Here is a 16,788-nt window from a genome sequence, read left to right as displayed (position 1 = left end):
CTATACAACAAAGTCCCTTACTCCCACACAGTGCACCCCCTATCCACCACTGACATAGTATAGCCCATATCCTCCCATATACTAGAGTCCCTCTACACACACACACACACACATACACATTACATTCCCTACCCCCTCTACACATTCTGTATAATCCCTATCTACAAATACACTACAACCCTATTCCCCACACAACCGGCACACACTGCTGCACTATCCAGACACACACTAGACTGCGAACAGCCCCATCCACACAGACATACACACAATCCCACATGCACATTGCACCATATGCAGCCTACCCAACACACATTAACACCATAAGCAACCTCCATATGGATACAACATCACATGTAGTCTCAGTGGCGTACATACCAGGGTCGCAGGGGTCGCGGCTGCGACCGGGCCCGGCCCACCAGGGGGCCCGGCCGCCCCTGCGACCCGGTATGTACCCACAGGGCCAGCCTCTTCTGCTGGGGGGCCCAGGAGCCGGCCACCTCCGGGCCCCCCGAGGCTGGCCCTGCTGTCACCCGGCTGGCGGGCGCGCGAGGGAGCACTGTCCCCTGGGTGCTCCCTCTTCAGCTCCCTCGCGCACCGCACTGAAACCGGAGCCGGAAGATGACGTCATCTTCCGGCTCCGGTATCAGTACGCGGCGCGCAAGGGAGCTGAAGAGGGAGCACCCAGGGGACAGTGCTCCCTCGCGCGCCCGCCAGCCGGGTGACCAGCAACACCACTGGACCCCAGGGAATCCCCCCAGCTCTCACACAGGTAAGGAGGCTGGGGGGATTAAATTAGAAAAAAAAAAAACAGAAAAAACGTGTGTGTGTGTTTAGTGAGTGTGTTAGTGAGTGAGTGTGTTAGTGAGTGAGTGTGTTAGTGAGTGAGTGTGTTAGTGAGTGAGTGTGTTAGTGAGAGTGTTAGTGAGTGTGTTAATGTGAGTGTGTTAGTGTTAGTGAGTGTGTTAGTGAGTGTGTTAGTGAGAGTGTGAGTGAGTGTGTTAGTGAGTGTGTTAGTGTTAGTGAGTGTGTTAATGTGAGTGTGTTAGTGAGTGTGTGAGTGTTAGTGAGTGTGTTAATGTGAGTGTGTTAGTGTGTGTGTTAGTGAGTGTGTTAGTGTTAGTTTGTGTTAGTGTGTGTGTGTGTGTGTTAGTGAGAGAGTGTGTTAGTGAGTGTGTTAGTGTTAATGTGAGTGTGTTAGTGTTAGTGTTAGTGAGTGTGTTAGTGAGTGTGTTAGTGCTAGTGTGTGTGTGTGTTAGTGAGTGTGTTAGTGAGTGTGTTAGTGTTAATGTGAGTGTGTTAGTGAGTGTGTTAGTGAGTGTGTTAGTGTGAGTGAGTGTGTTAGTTTTAGAGTGTGTTAGTGTTAGTGTGTGTGTCTGTTACTGAGTATGTTTGTGTGCGTCTGTCACTGAGTGTGTGTCTGTCAGTAAATGTGTGCGTCTGTTCATGAGAGTGTGTGTGTGTGTGTGTCTAAAGCACTTACCTTTCTCCAGCGCCGGGCTCCCTTGGCGCTGGGGATCTCTCCGTCCCGATCCGCCTCTCAGCTCCGAATGCACATGCGTGGCAAGAGCCACGCGCGCATTCAAACCGCCCATATAGGAAAGCATTACTCAATGCTTTCCTATGGACGTTCAGCGTCTTCTCACTGTGATTTTCACAGTGAGAATCGCAGAAAATCCTCTAGCGGCTGTCAATGAGACAGCCACTAGAGATGGCTTAACCCTCAGTGAAACATAGCAGTTTCTCTGAAACTGCTGTTTTCAGCTGCAGGGTTAAAACTAGAGAGACCTGGCACCCAGACCACTTCATTGAGCTGATTTGATCTGGGTGTCTGTAGTGGTCCTTTAAGTGTATGTGTTTATGCATGCACTGGCGTACATACCGTGGTCGCACGGGTCGCAGCCCTGCGACCAGGTGCCCGCCCGCCATGTGTTGCGGCCCCAGCCCGCGCAGAGTAAGCGGGGGGGGGGCACAGATCAGTTTTCGCACCGGGGCCCCATGGGTTGTGTGTACGCCACTGTGTAGTCTCTTCTGTATACACATACAAATACACACACACTCTACCCTGTTTTAACACTGTCACTCTTATGATTTCTGGTTTGTGCCCCACTCATGGGGAAACCAGAGACAAGTCACCAGCAAACACAAAATACATGTATCATTAGAATAGCTTTCACTGTGTCAAACACAGGACATTTTTGCCCAAGTGAGTGCTCATTATTAGGGCCCTGCAAATGGGCTGCCCTGTAGGGGAAATGTCCTGACATGCCCACTTTAGGGTCAGTACGTGCCAATGATGACTCCTATTGAGCTGCTCTGCCTTAAAATGCTAGGGCCGAATTATTGTCCTAGTCTGGCCCTGTAAGTAGGTGCCTATTCGAATAATTAAACTACCAGGAGTTCTTAGCCACCAGCACTATGTGCCAGTGGAAATACTTTTCCTTAATAGTAAGGTGCTCTGTAGTATGCCAAATCCATCTAAAATTTACACTACTAGGGATGCCCAGGTCTAGTAAATATGTAATGCCTGTCTTGCCCCTCAGTCCATTTGGAAGTAATGGGCTAATATGATTCGTGGAAAGCCCCTGCTCTTAAACAAATGAAAAGCGTGACATTTCCAATAACCCCGCCAGTAACTTTTAAATTAAAGATAACCCAGACATGGGTTTAAATAAGTGGCAAAATTACCGCCACTGGAGCTGGTGTGGCTGCACCACTGCCTGCAGGGTTTGGGGGTCCATCGGGTAGTCCACCCATTTAGCAGCGTGACCCGGCCCCTTTAATGTCGGCATCCAGCGCTGGGAGGAAATTATTAACTTCACCCAGCTTACATACCGTGCGGGATAATGAAGACGACAGATATGTAAATTACAACTATAGTATTGATATATGTGTATCAATGTATACCAGTGTGTGTGTGTGTGCCAACGTGTGTATCTGTGTGCATGGCTGGTCTTTGGGGTGTTCGAGCTGTGTGGCCACACATGGCGCCATGGAAAAATTAACACTCCAGCGTCTGACACAGCTCTTGGGGCTGAAATGAAGCCGGCAGAGGTTCCAGGAGCAGAGCCTGTGCCGGGGAAATGGTTGCGGTACCTGATCAGGGCAGCTCCATGTGGCAGACTGAATTGATGTCATCAGACAAATGGCAGCTTGAGCCGCGCAGAGTTGCCCTAAGAAGGACTGCACAAACTTCAGGAGGCTCTCAAGCAGGTACAGGGGATTGCTTCATCCTCAATGGCTGGTAGGGTGGGAGAAAGGAGGAGAATCAATGACTATCTATAGGTGTGATTAGAGTAGAAAGCTGTAATTCCTCTGGTGAAGAGAGTGGTGTACTACCTACGGGGGAGAGGGTGGGATACTACCTAAGGGGGAGAGGGTGGGATACTACCTACGGGGGAGAGGGTGGGATACTACCTACGGGGGAGACGGTGGGATACTACCTACGGGGGAGACGGTGGGATACTACATACGGTGGAGGCGGTGGGATACTACCTACGGGGCAGACGGTGGGATACTACCTACGGGGGAGACGGTGGGATACTACCTACCGGGGGAGATGGTGGGATACTACCTACGGGGGAGACGGTGGGATACTACCTACGGGGGAGACGGTGGGATACTACCTACGGGGGAGACGGTGGGATACTACCTACGGGGGAGACGGTAGGATACTACCTACGGGGGAGACGGTGGGATACTACCTATGGGGTAGACGGTGGGATACTACCTACGGGGAGACGGTGGGATACTACCTACGGGGGAGACGGTGGGATACTACCTACGGGGGAGACGGTGGGATACTACCTACAGGGGAGACGGTGAGATACTACCTATGGGGGAGAGGATGGGATACTGCCTATGGGGGACAGGATAGGATACTACTTATAGGGGAGAGGATAGGATACTACCTTTGGGTGGTTGGGGTAATATTTATGGGGGAGAGGATGAGAATGGAGTACTATTTATGGGGGATAGAATGTGGATATTATCTATGCTGGAGAGAAAGGGATACTACTAATGGGTGTGAGGAGAATGGGTTCCAGCTATTTGGAGGGAGAAGCTTTGAATTAGCTATTAACTATGAGGGAGGGGAGAGGGGGGCATAGGCTATCAACTATAAGGGAGGAGAAATGCGTTACTAACTACCAAGAGCAAAGAATAGGCTTCTACCAATAACAAGTAGGGGAGAAGAAAGGGCTACTCCCTATGGGACATTGATGGACATTAATGGGCTACTAACTATTGGAGTTTGGAATGGGCTACAGACCATGAGGGGTACAAATTTGCCACTTAGTTCATACAGAAAGTTCCACACCATAAAAAACACCCCTGCATCCACACACACACACCCTTTTAAGTACATTAACCCTTCACACACTAGTCTCTACATTCACACACAAAAACTCTAGACATACATATGCCCCTGCATTCAAACACATTGACACACACATAATACAATTCAATATTTCTTCTGTATTCTGATACACACTGTAGGAGGGGGATTGGGACTTATAAAATAAGGTCGGCCCTGTCTGTGTGGGTGTGCCAGTATGTTTGTTTATCTGTGTGTGGCTGTATTTGTGTGTGTGTCAGTGTGTGTGTATCAGTGATGGTATATGAGTGCATATGTGTTTCAATGCGTATGTGTATATGTACGTGTCAGTGTGTATGTGTATCTGTGCTTTAGTATGTGTGCATATATCAAACATTCAAATCCAAACATCAACACTACATACAAACACACCCCTGCAATCAAACACCAACACTACATGCAAACATATCCCTGTATTAAAACACCAACATTGTCTACAAACACACCTTTACATTCAAACACCAAATCTACACACAAATATACCCCATCATTCAAACACAAAGACCTCACCAACACCCCTGTATTCAAACACACTACACACAAGTATGCCACTGCTTCCAAGAGGCAATAATATATACAAATACACAACTGCATTCAAATGCTCAAACACTTTACACACACTCCATACAAAAAATAAGCGTACATTCAAACACACAAAAAATTTCCACAAAATAAACCCAGCATGGATGGTCAAATTGTAGCTGTGGGAGATGCATGACAGATGGGAATCTACCTTTTGGCCACCCTTGTGCTGGGGGAAGGCCCCCCTAATGTAAAGTGGACTGTGGTGCAATATTTTTTTTTGTCACCTGTCCAAAACAATTTCTTGCACCGCAGTCCTCTCTACATTAGTTCCACTAATTTAAAGAAAAAATAATTATAGGTGATTAAGTGAGTGAAGAGATATGTGTGAGAGGGGGTAGATGGATGGATGAATTGATGCCTGGTGGGTGGATTGATTGATGAAAGTGTGTTTGTGTGTATGTGTTGCATTGTTGATGAATTTGGAATAAATGGTGTGTGATTCTGTGAGTGAAAAGAGATGCGAAAGGTGTGTGAATGTTCAGTAACAGCGGTTGAAGCCTTGGTGCGGCGTTACTGCTCACATGTACACCCATGTGCCAATTCAACCATTTTTCTCACTGTAATGTCCTGCTTCTGCTAGAGAGAGACAGAAATTGATGGTTGTGTAAGAGTTTGTGTGTGCATCTTGTATTGGTTATGACTGAGAAATGAAAGGTGTGTGATTCAGTGAGTGAAAAGAGATGTGAAAGGTGTGTGAATGTCCAGTAACAAGGGTTGAAGCCTTGGCGCGGCGTTACTGCTCACATGGACACCCATGTGCTAATTCAACCACTTTTCTGAATGTAATGTTCAGTTTCTGCTAGAGAGAAAGAAAGTGAGAGGAATATTTTTGAATAGATACATACAGATCAACAGGCTGAACTTGCCTACCCATATGTGAACAGAAATAGCAGATTATTGCTTGTAAAGTGATATTGCCATTGGACATGGAAGTGGTGGAGCATGCGGCAGGCACACTCTCTCAGGACCCTTCTGCTTTAATGTTGGGTGTTGCAAGCACCAATAGAGAGTGCTTTCTTAGTGTTCCTTAGTGCTCCAATTATGTCACGTTTGAACAAGTATAAATAAGCAGAAGCTATGGACGGGTTGTTAAAGGACCACTCTAGGCACCCAGACCACTTCAGCTTAATGAAGTGGTCTGGGTGCCAGGTCCTTCTAGGGTTAACCCATTTTTTCATAAACATAGCAGTTTCAGAGAAACTGCTATGTTTATGAATGGGTTAAGCCTTCCCCCTATGTCCTCTAGTGGCTGTCTCATTGACAGCCTCTAGAGGCGCTTGCGTGCTTCTCACTGTGATTTTCACAGTGAGAGCACGCCAGCGTCCATAGGAAAGCATTATGAATGCTTTCCTATGTGACCGGCTGAATGCACGCGCAGCTCTTGCCGCGCGTGCGCATTCAGCCGACGGGGAGGAGAAGAGGAGGATCGGAGGAGGAGAGCAGGAGGAGATCTCTCCGCCCAGCGCTGGAAAAAGGTAAGATTTAACCCCTTTCCCCTTTCCAGAGCCGGGCGGGAGGGGGTCCCTGAGGGTGGGGGCACCCTCAGGGCACTCTAGTGCCAGGAAAACGAGTATGCTTTCCTGGCACTAGAGTGGTCCTTTAATGAAGGACAAGGGAAACATGCATTCCTGCTAAAGTGGCTGTTTAGGTAAACGGCCCCCTCTCTGTGGAAAATAAAAACATATTTTACTCACCTTTTCTCCCATGCCACTCTGGTCTTGCCGCGCCTGGCCCACCTGGCACAGCCTTCATGACTTTTTTTTATGCTTCTTGATGATCTTTTTCCATAGGAAATCATTGGGAAGCTATTCTGCATGAACAGCAAAACGCTGTGCCAGTCAGCATCTCCTCACAGAGATTCAATGAATCAGTGTATCTGTATCGGAAACATTCAGCGCCTCAAATTCCTCAAACCTGTTTCCTAACCTCTCTAATTCCTCCCCAGCCTCTAAAATAACATGGGGTGGGTTATATTTCCGTTAGCAGGTGAGAGTCGGCACTTAAGGGTGTGTGTGCCGGGCTCACTTCATCAAATTGGATTTTTATTTTTCAATAGGAAACCCCGAAGCAGAATAAAACCACTACATATACTTTTCTATATGAGGGGCTGAGAGTGAGCCCCCAGATAAGGTGAACATATCTTGTTATGGACACAAATTAGAATTAGTAAAATGCCTAATTACTCATACTCATATTCAATATTTACTCAAAATGGCTACTAGAGGCAACCCCTCCCATCGACTAACTACCTTGTGTAACAAGATGGCGCTGGAATCCGGAGTAAAATCCTGTGATGACAGTGACATCACGCCTTGTAGGATGTGCATTAGATAAAACACTTAACGCCTCACCAATTATTGATGTATTTTCTCTGTTATCTATAGTTTTGCATATGATGTATTCTTGCTTTATAAGGGGCATGCCGGCCCCCTGAATAAACATTCCTGAAGTTCTTTCATCAACCAGAAACTTGTGTCCGGTGTGAATTTACTTTAGGAGCGTGCACGCATTAAATATAAATAATTTGGTATGGGGCAGATATTCAAATCATCAAACACTTGGTTTGGTCCACAACAATATCTTTTAGAGGTTTATGGTGGTGGCTTTTATCCAGCTATATTTAAGCCGTTTTTGCTTGTAGAGATTATTGATATGGTACTTAACTCCTTAAGTGCTGGAATACTGGAAAGAGGATTCTTTGGTTGTTTATTTCAAATTTGAATTTAACCTATCAAGTGCTGGAACCAGTGTTCTTTTGTCAACTAACAATTTTAGCCAAATTTTAGTAGACACATTTTTTTTTTAGATTAAGTCGACTACATCTAGACTAAAACGAATACAATTCAGATGACTTAAATACTACTAAAATTAAAATGGCTTTTTAGTCAGAACACTATGACTAAAACTAAATTGAAATTTGCCGCCAAAATTAACACTGCAAAGATGAAGATGCATTTTTCCGCCCCCCCCCCAAAAAAATCTTCACCTATGTGCCTCTTAACCAGCCCCTTTCCCCTCCCCGACCATTAGTGGTCCCTTCCCTGTCCCTTAGTGTTCTTCTCACCTCCCCCCTCTTTTCCCTGTCTCTTGGTGTTTCTCTCCCATTCCCTCCCTGTCCCTTGGTGCACCCCACACCCCTTTAGTGGTCACACTCCCCTTCCTGGTGTGTCAGTGTGTACAGAGTGGAGCGGAGCGGAGCGCGGTACAGGAGCTTCAGTTTTCTGTACCCGGCCGAACTGACAGGGAGTGCTCTCTCTGTGAGCACCTCCTGTCAGTCTGGCCAGGTACAGGAAACAGAAGCTCCTGTACCGCGCTCCGCTCCGCTACACTCTGTACACACTGAAAGTAACACACTCAATAACAAACATACAGACGTCACTGACAGACACAGACTCATTGACAGACACACTGATAGTCACACAAAGACTCAATGACAAACATACTCTCACTGATTTGACAGACACACACTCATACACTGACAAACACACTCATCATACACTGACAGACACACTCATACAGTCACATGCACACACACAGACGCAATCACTCACACACACACGCTGTCACTCACAGACATACGCTGTCACTCACAGACACACACTGTCACTCACAGACACACTCTGTCACTCACAGACGCACACTCTGTCACTCACAGACGCACACACTCTGTCACTCACAGACGCACACACTCTGTCACTCACAGACGCACACACTCTGTCACTCACAGACGCACACGCTGTCACTCTCAGACGCACGCTCTGTCACTCACAGACGCACGCTCTGTCACTCACAGACGCACGCTCTGTCACTCACAGACGCACCCTCTGTCACTCACAGACGCACCCTCTGTCACTCACAGACGCACACTCTGTCACTCACAGACGCACACTCTGTCACTCACAGACGCATGCACTGTCACTCACAGACACACACTGTGTCACTCACAGACACACACTCTGTCACTCACAGACACATACACTCACACACAGACACATACACTCACACACACACACTCACACACACACACACAGACACATACACTCACACACACACACAGACACAGACACTCACACACTCACACACACACACAGACACATACACTTACACACACACACACACACACAGACACATACACTCACACACATACACTCACTAATTATTTTATAAATAAATATTTTCCACCTAGCCTCCCTACCTGGAGAGCTGGTGTGGATGTTGAATCCTTCCCTGGGGTCCAGTGGGGCTGCTGGGCGGCGTGCGTCTGTGCTGAGATCAGGGGCGGCGAGGGTGCTCTAACTTCGCTGCTCTGCTCCCTCGCGCGCTGTCTGCTGATACCGCGGGAGCCGGAATATGACGTCATATTCCGGCTCCCGTGGTATCAGCAGACAGCGCGCGAGGGAGCAGAGCAGAGAGGTTAGAGCTCCCTCGCCGCACCTGATTACAGCACAGCCGCACGCCGCACCGGGGGCCGAGATTGTGGCCCGGCAGGAGGGAGAGCTTTCCCTCCTGCCGGTCACTGAAATCTTGCGCCCCCAGAGCCCGTGTGCCCTAAGGCGGCCGCCTGTGCCGCCTTATGGACTCGCCAGCCCTGGTGACCAGCCATGCATGCCTACATAGAGTGAGTGGCAGTGTGCCACCAGCTAAACTCTATGGCAGGGATGTTGCTAGGTGACAAATGAGCAGGACCTTAAAATTTGATAACCTCCCTCCTATATTTTAATGTAAGTCCCACCATAGCTCCTTCTATTGCCCACCTCAACCTTCACCCAATGTCCCCTCCCCAAATTTGCCCAATGTCCCACCATAAAATGTTCTATTATTATTTATAAAGTGCCAGGTTCTGCAGCGCTGTACAATGGGTGGACAAACACGTAGGTAAAACTAGACAAGATGGAGGCACAGGGACAGAGGGCCTCAGTGAGCTTACATGCTAGAGGGAGTGGGGTATAGTGACAGAAAAGGTAACGCTAGAGTAGAAAACTAAGATTGCTACGATAGTATTCACCGAGGGCTTGTTTTTTGGGTTTTATTTTTTGCACAGTTGCAGGAGAGGAATCAGGGTACAGGAAGGGGAAGCTGTTAGCAGTTTAGTTTATATGCTTTCCTGAAGAAGTGAGTTTTTTATGATTTTTTTTAAAGGACTGGAGACTGATGGAAAGTCTATCGAAGAAGGTCATCATATGAATCACATTATAACACTAAATCTGATTAATATAAAGTGTTATATTAACCTTACATAATAGTAATCTCATATGCAAAGAGAAGGATATACATATATAAATGTACACAAATAGACTCTCATTAACAAATACACAAAAGATCAAGCACACACACTGGCTGAAAAGAAAAGTCAGACTCAATTAAGTTAAAAAAAAATTGAAAACAATATTCATACACAATTACGTTTAAAATGTTTGTATGGTTATTATACTAAACTCAAAGCAATATCAAACATAGGCAATACTGAAATTTTAGCAGCAAACCAAACAGGGCCGGTGCAAGGATTTTTGCTGCCCTAGGCAAAGATCCATTTTGCCGCCCCCTCATGTCACTCACTGACAGACATGCATTGGCAGACACACACACTCACTAACGACACACACTCACTGACACACACACACAGACACTCACTGAAAAACATACAATCACTCACTGAGACACACACACACACAGACTCTCACTGACAGACATTCACTCACTGACACACACACACACACAGACACTCACTGACAGACAAACACTCACTCACTGACATACACACACAGACAGACACTCACTGATGGACATACACTCGCTCACTGACAGATACACACACAGACATTCACTCACTGACATACATACACACACACACACACACAGGCAGATACTCACTGACAGACACACACTGACAGTCAAACACTCACACACAACTATCATGATGCTTTGTCATTCTAAATGAATTCTAAAGGCATGCAAAGCATCATGGGAGTTGTAGTTCCGAAACATCTGGGGAGCTACCTGTTAGGCAGCCCTGAACTAGAGGGACATATTACAGAGGAAGAGATTGTTTGTAAAACAACCTACTTTGAAAATTCCAGACCTGGACAGCTTTTTTGCCCTTTACTATAAAACATTCTCCAAGAGTCTAGTTCCCTACCTCACTGTTTGGGAAGGAGAATATTACCCCCTTATATTATGCAGTACAGTAGCTATGTTAAAACAGCAGCATATAAAAGATAAAAACTGCGAAAACATCAAATAATGCAAATGGTAACAGTCCTTGGTAATAATGAATAATGGGATGTAAACACACTCACATGTAATTGAGCCACAAGATGTAGTCTCACTTAATGCATATTTGTGCCTTTCCAGGTAGCACCCCACCTCTCTTCTATCTGGAGACCTGTCATTCAGAGAAAACACAGGAATACCACAATAGGGCAGTATGTCTGACATAGTTTTATATCTAATATTGTGGTGGAATCTCGGTAAAAATAAATTTAGTAGGCCGAGATTGCCACGTGGTATGTGCACGTGCATATGCTGATGTATCGGTCGGTTGGTTGCACGTGGCAACGATACAATCAGTAGTGTAAGGAGCAAGTGCAGGAATACAGGATATACGAGTATTCCCCTCCTCCATTGTGCTGGGCAAGCCATGTGGTCAAACAGGAATTTAGTCTCTATTCTGTTGATTGGGTTAGAGTACATGTAGGTTGAACCGATTATAGGAGGAGCTATATGTCTATATAAGGTGCCTACACTGTACGATCAGGGCTCAGATTTTAGCTGTTTTTGGTGACATTAGTCCCTCTGAGTCCCGGTCGGTGAATTGAATAAAGATCTCTTCCTTCCTGAAGAAACCTGTGTCCATCTCTCTGTGCTTGGCTTCCGTCAGTTTCTCCGGTATCAATATGGATATCATTTTAAAAAAATGGATGCTCACCTTATTTAAAGCCTCTAGGTCCTTGGCTCTAATGTTATGCACCTAGTGTCAATTTGTGGGGTGACACTTCCCCAGTGTATATCTTGATCCTTGTAGTAATAAAGTGCTGGCAACAGTGCTACAGATATTACATGTATTATAGCAAGATGGTACATGGTGCCTGCAAGATTACACCACCTTGGACAAAAGACGAGAGGCTTGTACTGGAGGGCATGCGGAGAGAGGGGAACTATGCTGCATGTGTGGTGGAGCTGTCCACATCTTATGCCCTTATGGAGTAAGGTCCTTGGTATGGTACATACCTTGACAGTGATCCAAATAACCCCTAATTCACAAATGACATTACTTCATGTGTTCCCACCATACATGGCCAAACTCCAGAAACAATTGCTATGCTTTGTATTTCTCGAGACCAAGAAAACCATAGTCACATATTGGAACAAACTACACAACGTGACTGGGATATTAGATACCATTAGGGATATCAGAGTGTGTGAACATATGTCTTATATAACAAAAAGAGAGTGCACACTAGAATCACTATATAGAGTTATGCAAATACTTAAATCAGACCAATATACGGTACAACAAGCATAAAGCAAAATACAAAGTGACAATATAAATGCAAAAGAAAGCAAACCGTATTACCGTATATACTCGAGTATAAGCCGAACCGAATATAAGCCGAGGCCCCTAATTTTACCCAAAAAAACTGGGAAAACTTATTGACTCGAGTATAAGACTAGGGTGAGAAATGCAGCAGCTACTGGTAAATTTCTAAATAAAATTAGATCCTAAAAAAAATATTAATTGAATATTTATTTACAGTGTGTGTATAATGAATGCAGTGTGTGTATGAGTGCAGCGTGTGTATGAGTGCAGCGTGTGTATGAGTGCAGCGTGTGTAGGAATGCAGCGTGTGTATGAATGCAGTGTGTGTATGAGTGCAGTGTGTGTATGAGTGCAGTGTGTGTGTATGAATGCAGTGTGTGTGTATGAGTGGTGTGTGTGTGTGTGTGTGTGTGTGTGTGTGTGTGTGTGTGTGTGTGTGTGTGTTGCAGAGCCTTGGAGGGGGGTGGGCAATTTTTTTTATTTTTTTTTATTATTTTAATTTTTTTTATTATTATTTTTTTTATTTAATTTAATTATTATTATTTTTGTATTATTATTTATTATTTAATTATTATTTTTTTATTATTACTAATAATATTACTAAATTATTATTACTAATAATATTACTAAATTATTACTAAATTTTTTTCGTCCCCCTCCCTGCTTGATACATGGCAGGGAGGGGGGCTCTCCTTCCCTGGTGGTCCAGTGGCATTGGCAGTTCAGTGGGTGGGAGAGGGGGGCTGGCAGAGCTGTAACTTACCTGTCCTGCAGCTCCTGTCAGCTCCCTCCTCCTCAGCACCGTCCGTTCAGCACCTCGGTCAGCTCCCAGTGTAAGTTACAGCTCTGCCAGCCCCCCTCTCCCCCAGTCTGTATTATGATAATGCAAATTGCCATAATACAGACTATTGACTCGAGTATAAGCCGAGTTGGGGTTTTTCAGCACAAAAAATGTGCTGAAAAACTCGGCTTATACTCGAGTATATACGGTAATTACCACAATTCTCACAAGCCTAGTATGGCAGAAACACGAGCCCCTAATACCCCCAACGTTTCGGCACCTCCTGGTTGCCTTTTTAAAGGGTGTTTAGGCATGGGACAAAGCTCATTAATCTATACTCAAAACTAGACCAATCATTTCATTGCATATCAGCAATCTTTCTTATTCTTCTGTTATTGTTAATTTTTGTTAATATGAAATATGTTACAGCAACCTCTGTTATGACAATATGTATGGCATACTGCAACAATGCACAATTTCAGTGAATATCCTCTACCGAACCAAGCTGTTTCTTAAATATTCTATCAAACAACTGTCTGCACTCTTGTAAACTAAACCCCTTCAGGACAGAGTCAATAGTGCACGTTCTGATCAAAAGAAAACGTAAACAAAAACTGGAATTTGCACTATATGTCTGTTCAGCCGTAATTCACCGCTGTCACATTAAGTGCACCCACACTTATTATATATCATTTTGTTCAGGAGAAACAGGGCTTTAATTTATCAATAACTATTCATATATTGAACATAATTTATTATGAATAAAATTTAAAAAAATGTGAGAAAATAAGATTTTTTTTTAAATTTGTATTTCTGTCTGCCATTTTAGCTGTGAATGTCATAATACTGTTAGGTTTTACTGCAAAAAAATGCACATATTTGTAATCAGCGATGTCTCACGAGTACAACAGTACCCCCCATTAACAGGTTTTATGGTGTTTTGGAAAGTTACAGGGTCAAATATAGAACGTTCCATTTTCAAATTGAAATTTGCCAGATTAGTAATGTTACCTTTGAGACGGTGTGGTAGCCCAGGAATGTGAATTACCCCCATTACCCCCATTTGAAAAAGTAGACAAGCCAAGGTATTGAAAGTGGGGTTTAGTCTTTTTTAGTAGCCACTTAGTCACAAACACTGGCCGATGTTAGCGTTCATATTTGTTTTTGTGTGAAAAAAGCAAAAAATGAATATTTGGCCAGTGTTTGTGACTAAGTGACTACTAAGAAAGACTGGACATACCCCACTTGCAATACTTCGGGTTGTCTACTTTTGCAAATGGTATGCCACCATGGGGGTAATTCTCATTCCTGGGCTACCATACGCTCTCAAAGGCAACATAACTAATCTGGCAAATTTCAATGTGAAAAAAATGAAATGCAAGCCTTATATGTGACTCTCTAACTTTCCAAAACACCATAAAACCTGTACATGGGGGGTACTGTTATTCTTGGGAGACTTCACTAAACACAAATATTAGTTTTTTAAAACAGTAAAACATATTACAACAATAATATAGTCCATAAAAGTGCAGTTCGTTTGTAAAAAATGCAAAAAACGTAACTTTTACTTAAAATATCATCGTTGTAATACAATTTACCAGTTTGAAACACTAATATTTGAGTTCAACGAAGTCTCCCGAGTAAAACAGTAACCCCTATGTACAGGTTTTATGGTGTCTTGGAGAGTTACAGGGTCAAATATAGTGCTTGCGAATTAAATTCTCTGCACTTTCTCCCTGTGTTGTCAGGCACATAATTATGTTAAACGATTACTTAAATATACATGTAGAATTTTAATATATACCGGTATACATATATATGTATTTAAATTCTACGTGTATACTAATGTAATCTTTTATGTAATTATATGGGCATCCCTCCAATGGCCATTGGAGCAACTAAATTACCTCCATTTGTCTAAATATACATAGGGATTAAGGAAAAAGCGCAAGTAACATTTTCTTTTCTTTGGTTTTTACTATATATTGGGGCTGATGTGTGTTGTAGTCCTTGCTGCTTAAGCGCAGGACTTCTCTTTTTGTATTTGTATTTACTTTGTATCACACAGCCTGGTTACAATGCTGCTACCCATCCCATGTGTTCCCTATTAAGGGTTAATAAGTAAAGGGGTGTATATAAAAAATACCCCTTTCTGTCTCATTAGAGATATCTTTGCCAGAAGCTCAAGGAAGCAGGCTGAAGGGTCAGTGTTAGGACCCGCTTAGGGGGGGTCTGCCTTGACGTTGGCAGGCGGGCATCCCTCCAATGGCCATTGGAGCAACTAAATTACCTCCATTTGTCTAAATATACATAGGGATTAAGGAAAAAGCGCAAGTAACATTTTCTTTTCTTTGGTTTTTACTATATATTGGGGCTGATGTGTGTTGTAGTCCTTGCTGCTTAAGCGCAGGACTTCTCTTTTTGTATTTGTATTTACTTTGTATCACACAGCCTGGTTACAATGCTGCTACCCATCCCATGTGTTCCCTATTAAGGGTTAATAAGTAAAGGGGTGTATATAAAAAATACCCCTTTCTGTCTCATTAGAGATATCTTTGCCAGAAGCTCAAGGAAGCAGGCTGAAGGGTCAGTGTTAGGACCCGCTTAGGGGGGGTCTGCCTTGACGTTGGCAGGCGGGCATCCCTCCAATGGCCATTGGAGCAACTAAATTACCTCCATTTGTCTAAATATACATAGGGATTAAGGAAAAAGCGCAAGTAACTTTTTTTTTTCTTATGTAATTATATGTATTTATCTATATATATATATATATATATATATTTGTGGTTATTTGTATTTTATATATAGATAGATATATATATATATAGAATGTCATTCTATGTGTATTTGTTACCAATATATATATATATATATTAATAACAAAATACAGTTAGAATGAAATTACATATGGATATATAATTTATATTAAATTTAGTTTCAATATTTTATTTATTTATTGTATTATTTTATTTATTATTTTAATTATACGTATATATATATAATATATATATATGTAGATCTATTATATATATATATATATATATATATATAATAGATATACATATTATATATATGTAATGTCATTCTAAGTGTATTTTAATACTAATATATATACTTATATTAGTATTAAAATACACTTTGTATGACGTTACATATATATAATATGTATATATATTATATATATATATATATATATATATATATATATATAATATATATATATATACATATTATATATATAAAAAAAATACTTTTAATTTATTTTTACACATGTTTAATTTTTTTTTTTATTCTTCCTACCAGCAGGGGGACTGTCTGATATTTCAGACAGCCCCCCTGCTGGCAAATCCATAGCCAGCTACAGGGGGCCATGTGATCGCTCTTTGAGAGCGATCACATGGCCCCCGGGGGCCTCATTTGCCGTGGGAGGGCTGCCTGGGCTGTCAGGCAGCCCTCCAGAAGAGGATCGCGGCGGAGGTGAGTACCTCCTGGCTCCTGGCTCCTGGGGCAGAA

This window comes from Pelobates fuscus, chromosome 2, assembly GCF_036172605.1.
Source record: "Pelobates fuscus isolate aPelFus1 chromosome 2, aPelFus1.pri, whole genome shotgun sequence".
Classification (NCBI taxonomy): Eukaryota; Metazoa; Chordata; class Amphibia; order Anura; family Pelobatidae; genus Pelobates; species Pelobates fuscus.
This window is presented reverse-complemented; position numbering follows the sequence as displayed.